This window comes from Erpetoichthys calabaricus, chromosome 3 (assembly GCF_900747795.2).
Source record: "Erpetoichthys calabaricus chromosome 3, fErpCal1.3, whole genome shotgun sequence".
Classification (NCBI taxonomy): domain Eukaryota; kingdom Metazoa; phylum Chordata; class Cladistia; order Polypteriformes; family Polypteridae; genus Erpetoichthys; species Erpetoichthys calabaricus.
Window position 1 is genome coordinate 197,211,424 of NC_041396.2, and position 6,255 is coordinate 197,217,678.

Consider the following 6,255-nt stretch of genomic DNA (forward strand, 5'->3'; position numbering starts at 1 on the left):
CAAAGTAACACATATCAGGTGGGATTGGGAAAGCCATCAGAAACTAGCCTGCCCAAACTAAGAATATTTAATGCTCAAACCTTTCCAAATCCCATTGATCCTCTGATTACTGTCATCATTAAATGTAGCATTTCTGAATTGTCACTTACACCTCTAGGCAGGAAAAGGGTCATTGAGCATGTGAATGCATAAGGATGTCTGCAAACTCCTTCAAGCTGGTCATAAAAATCAATTTTAACTTTCCCTGGAAAGCCCAGTGGAGGAATGGCATCAGCTCCAGTTATGAATATAAAAATTTCTTCAAAGGTTAATTGACCTTCCTTTTCTAGGAAGGAATAAAAAAAGAATTACTGAACATTTACTCTAGAATAAAGTGTTGCTTTCAAACCACTCTTTTTTTTATAAATGTTTAATTTTCTTCCACAACACAAATGAGTCATGTTAACAAGCAAATACTGAGTGGTCTGCTTTGTGCATGAGGGCTGTATGCTTAGACACCCTTACAACCCAACAATGGGGGTGAGGGTAAAGATAAAGCTCACACCTTGCAAACTGTTCAGGAAACATTCCCAACTAAAGATAATGTCTTCCTCCATTTCTCGTGTGTTACTTCCCACCAAGCTCCAGTTGATTTCAAATAGTTCCCTGAATGTTGTTCTGGTTAATGCTTTTTGTATTTTTACAAATAAAGGGAGAAAGCCATCCAGTGCCAGTGGACCATGTCCCACAGGTTGCTACATGAGTTCATTCCACTTTTAAACTGGTCAATCATATTGGCAGGTCTGAAATAAAAGAGATTTGGGAGACGACAAAACAGAAAAAGTAGATACACAATTAGTTCCCAAATTAACACTGATAATACTTTGTAAAATTATATACAATTTGCTCATTTTAGCACCTGAGGTAAATACAGTGCTTCACTACTTGGCCATGTATTTTGGACATATCTGCAAGTTCCAGCAGTAAAAATACCTGGGACTCCACAGTCTGCAATCCAATCTCCTAGTTGTGCTCGTAGAGTAATAACATCTGCAGGAGTTGTGCACTGTTGTGAAATCTGAGAATTAAAAGATATTAGTGTTTGTCAAATGATGCAAATGCAGTCCTGCCCATAGATAAAACAATTTAAAAATTACCTGACTAATCTTTTCATGAATATCAACATCTGGAAAATGATGGCTTTTAAACTTTTCCAGTTTTACTGTCTGCCCACACATCAGCTGGAACAAATGAGGATCCAAGGCTTTAATTCCTGGCCCACCATGAATTATAGACCAAGCTATAAGCTTGCCAGCTGTATAGAATTTGGTGCTGTCCAAAGCTGCCTGGTCATATGTGAAAAAACGATTTTCTTCCAAACCTTCAAAAACTCCAAGCAATGTCTGGACTTCAATCATTAACAATCTATCATAAAGAAGGGGAAGTTCAAAGAACTGCCAATACATAAATTAAGTGGAGAAACTAAGCATTTGATTATGTGCATAAGTCATATTAAAAATATGACTGCAAACCTGAAGAACTCTCTTTGAGGTCTGCCATAATCATCAGCTGTTTCACCAACAAATTCAATGACTGTTTTTTTATGCCATGCAAAGTAACTTTTTGCCAAGGCGCACAGACACTATGCAGTATTTTCTTCCGTCGTGCAACTACTGTGAATTTGCTGTCCTCTTTGAGGTTTTCCATCTGGAAGGTTCTTAATATACTGGCCACATGCACCTCTTTTTGTCAATGAATTAAACACCTGATTAATTTCAAACAAGAAATTATTGATGCATTTCACACACATTGACAGAGCTGTAACTCATGTCAACATAGGTTCTAACAGGGGAGCCCAACATGACGTATGTCATCCTCAGAGTCTGAGTCATCAATTAAGAAGTCTTCCCTAAGCAGCAATAAGAAAGAAACAAAACTCAGTATATTTTTTTAAAGACTGTAAGCATAAGTATAAAATGTATTCATAAAACTATTTGTCAACCTACCACATACAATGTCACTCCATTTATATCCTCTGCATAGCGTAAAAATCCCTATTCACATTTTTACTGCTGCTAGGCATGCTTATCGTCTTTAGCTTAATTTTTGGTTGGAGTTAAATGCTGAAATTTGGTGACTCTTCCAAAGTCATCAGGATGTACAAATGGGGAGTAGACAGGAGTGGTCTAAATCTAGGGGGACTACAATCTCGTAAAGTTACAAATCATTCAAGTGATCCGTGTCCTCTCCAAACCCTCTAGTTTCAAAGGGGAAGTTCATAATTTCATGTTTGACATTTTAACTCATTCAATATTACATAAATATCTAATACATACCTACTGCTGGAGATTTTCTCACTGTTCACAGAGTGATGTGATTGTCTATCCCCATGGTAAGTAACCTCCAAACAAAGGCAGAGCTGGTTTATTACAAGAACATAACAACTTAAATCACTGGTTGCAATTTAACAGATACTGCATTTAATGTAGTAAATACAAACACTTACATCTGGAGATCCTGCTTGCACCTCCTCAGAAGCAGCAACATTATCCTATTGTGAAAGACACTGTTCTGTATATTTTGTATTTATTTGTAGTTAAAGGGATGCAGCTCTTGTGTGTCAAAGTTAATTTCTATACACACACTATGCACTACATTTATCAATTATCACTATGTGTATTCAGATCTTACTGTCCAGTAAATATGCTGCCTCTAGCTCTACTAGGATAAATATAACAAAACCTAATAGTGATATATGAGAATGATGAGGGATACCTGTTAAGTTAAATATTTTGCATTCAGAAAAATACAAACACCTAGAGTTTGACATTAAAACAATACAAAAGCTATAAACAATGATACTCATGTTTTTGACAGAGTTCCACATATTCTTCCAGTCCTTCACTTGCTTACAGTACCTCTGAATGTGACCCTGGTAGTTCAGGGGATGAGGCCTGAATTAGGATCACAGAATCAATATCATCTGCATTTTCTGAGAAACATAGAAGATGGACTGATGATCCAGCAGATGCTGTTGGGGGTCTAATGAACCGTGTGTGATGATGAATTTCCTGAGAAGGCCCTGTATGTGAAAATGATTGTGTAGGTGGTTGGAAAAAAGAGAAAGAGGATTGTGTCAAAGAAGGTTTACAGGGACAGTAGAATCTACAGGTGCATAAGAAAACTGTGGCTGAGGTTGGATTGCAGGTAATAAGGACTGAGCAACTGGATGAGCAAGTGGTGAAGAAGGCTGTCCTTGTAGTGTGGTGGATTGTACTGGATGATGGGCTACAGGGGTGGCAGAATCTGTGGGTGCACTGTAAGACTGTGACTGTGATGCAAGTGATAAAGACTGAGAAATGGGACAAATTAAAGTTGCAAAAGTCTGGGCATTAAATCTGTTTTCTGCCAGAGGGTCAGCTGTGAAGTGAGAGTATTGCTGGTCTAGTGATGAGGACTGCATGGAAACCTCTACTGCAGCTGGAGACGAAGTGATCTGAGTCAGTGGGGTATCCTGTTTTGAAATACAAGAATGTTTATAAAATATTTACTCATGCATTAGCATGAAATGAACAAAGAAAACAATTTGAATTTGAATTTACCTGGTTAGGAGGAGATATTTAGGAATGAGGAATAATATACAATTTATTTCGGCCAACTTTCTTTTTAAGATCATTCTTGAAGAAACAGCCAATCTTGTAAGCTTTTTATTTTTGTCTGCTCTTGCCATGCTGAATCCAATCAAATGTAATGTAAGTCTTGGATAACACTGACATATGAATTGATTTAATTCACCAAGACTCCAATTAAGGTCAATTTCTGAACGTTTGACAGTATCTTCTTCTGGTCTCTGTAACTCATGAACCAATACACCTAAAAGAAAGGTATTAGATTTAGAACACAATGTTAAATGCTGAGTCTCCAGGCTTATGTGTTACTGGTTTTATTGGCTAACTACATTAACCTTAATTTCTTCTTTGTGGCAATTTTTTAATAGTATCACCCATTTTTAGGAGTGATCAAATACAGTTTGAATTATTTATGATGAGATACTAAAAATAGTACAACTGCCAATCCTGTTATTCCTGTTTAAGACATTAATATTAATTTCTATAGTTGATTCAGTGTACAGAAAAATTATTTTAATTTCACACTTGTACAAGTATACAAGTGCTGGACTATCAGACCTTCTGGATTATCAACTGTTATCAAATAATGGTTGCTCTTTTATTTCTTTATTTTGGTCCATAATATTTACAGCATCTCAATGCACCAAAAAACACAATTAGTTTAATACGTTTTTGGATTAATCTACCACTTTAAAAAAAAAAATAAGAGCAAGACACTTAATAGATGATATCGGCAACATTTCCTAGTAGCTAAAGTAATAGGCTGTAATAGCAGGTTGTGTAGGATAGCTCTAATGCCACAGACTTTAATAGCAGGTTGTATAGGGTAGCTCTAATGCCGCAGACTTTAAACCAAAGTTAATTTCTTACCTGTACTTCAAAGCTTCACCAAGAGCAAGTCACTCAAGCCAACTGCACACCAGAATTTAAAAGAATTTATTAAAATCTTAACATGATATGCGCACAGAGTTTGTAAGCTGCCTGGGGTCTATCACACATATAATAAACAAATGTCCTAATACTACTGTGCAGTATATGCCACTGTAATAAGAAAGCAGTGTTTCTTTTACCTTTGAATTAAACTCAGACACTTGTTTGAGAGGGCCTTGCATCTCCAGTTATCCATCTATCTATTTATCTAACAATGCTATACCTGACTCCAACATTTTTTAGAATACTGTAATTCTCAGTTTTGGATTATCTTTGCTATTTGAAGGAGTATCAGGATTTCTGCAGTATACATTTCCAGATCAGTGAAATTTGACTGTACATTTTTCTTTGATGTCCAGTTGTTTTTTTGTTACTTTCCTTTTTCTAGTGATGCTGTGGTGGATAAGTTTTAAAGTTTGGCTCCCCGATTTGTATTTTAACTTTTCTTCTAATGCTTGTTTGTATTAATACTTTGATTAACTTGTATTCTTAGCACTTTTCTAAAATGTCAGACTTCTTTGTTGTTTATAGGTTGTTTTGTCAACGCCCCAGATTTCAACATCATAATGTATGTGGATAATATAGATGCTTTGAAATCTCATTCTGTCTGACATTCATAATACGGTTTTACATTATAGAGCTTTCATTCTTTTAAAAGTGTTCTTCACTATTTATATTTTTTCTGATTGGCGCATTGTATTGTCCATCTTTGATGATGCTGTTACCAGACACGAACTTGTCATTTCTGTTATGTAATGCATGATAGACAATACTGGATATTCATTTTCAGCCTGAGGCCATATGAGAGTGGACTTGCCAAGGTTTCACATCAGTCTCCGGTTCCTGAGACCATTTTCTTAGACGTCTCTAATTCTAAACAAACGCTCAAAATACGGTGTAGACAGCAACCCTATTAGAGAAATGGGTCTCTATACAATGACAAATCAAAAGAGTTGTAAACGCACTGCTATAATAGTTATAATTTTCAATCCTACCGTGTGCTAAATAAAAGTTTGGACATGGCCTTCAATTCACATCAGGCCTTTAGCTTTGTGTATAACGTAAACTACTAATAGAGGGTGCACACAATAGACAACTACATGCAAAGGAAAACAGTACAATATAGGCATTAAAATTCAAATAGTTTAAAAGGCGGCAATGATGTAACTTACAAATACATTTATCAGACTTACTAAACCAAAAACCTGTTAACACGATATGTATACCCCTGCAGCTGGCACAGTTTTTAGCCTCTGACAGCTCCGCGCACCTGTTAACATCGTAAATATTTAAACAACACAAATGGAAGGACCAAATTCTGTGCCCACAAACATTTAACGAAGAAACAAAAACATACCTCGTTTTAATTGTTTAAAACGCCAACACACAAAAAAACTAATATCTTTGTAAAGTTATATTGTCACTTAAGGATTAAATTACATAATATTCATTATATTAGAATGGGGTTAGGAATATACCTACATTTAATATAAAGAACATTTACTCATCTAATTTAATCCTTAAATTACAACATAACTTTACGAACAAGGGCTTCTGATTTATTTTTCACCTCTGGTGTTATAATGTATATTCTTCTTTCAGTTCAACTATCCAAGTCTGTACAAAACTCGATTGATTGTGATTTAACCTTATCTAAAATTAATACTCACGTAGCTTGATAAAAAATAAATATTCGAACACATACCTAGCCCATCAC

The 6,255-nt window shown here is 35.6% G+C and overlaps 1 long non-coding RNA gene across 1 annotated transcript; it reads right to left on the bottom strand.

The window, feature by feature from the left end:
• Window positions 1–1,056: 1,056 nt before the first annotated feature.
• Window positions 1,057–2,362, bottom strand: LOC127527142 (uncharacterized). The gene is made up of 3 exons (XR_007934451.1): window positions 1,805–2,362; window positions 1,512–1,721; window positions 1,057–1,433 (listed from the first exon to the last, which is right to left on the bottom strand). It is a non-coding gene; the product is annotated as an uncharacterized LOC127527142 (long non-coding RNA).
• Window positions 2,363–6,255: the final 3,893 nt, after the last annotated feature.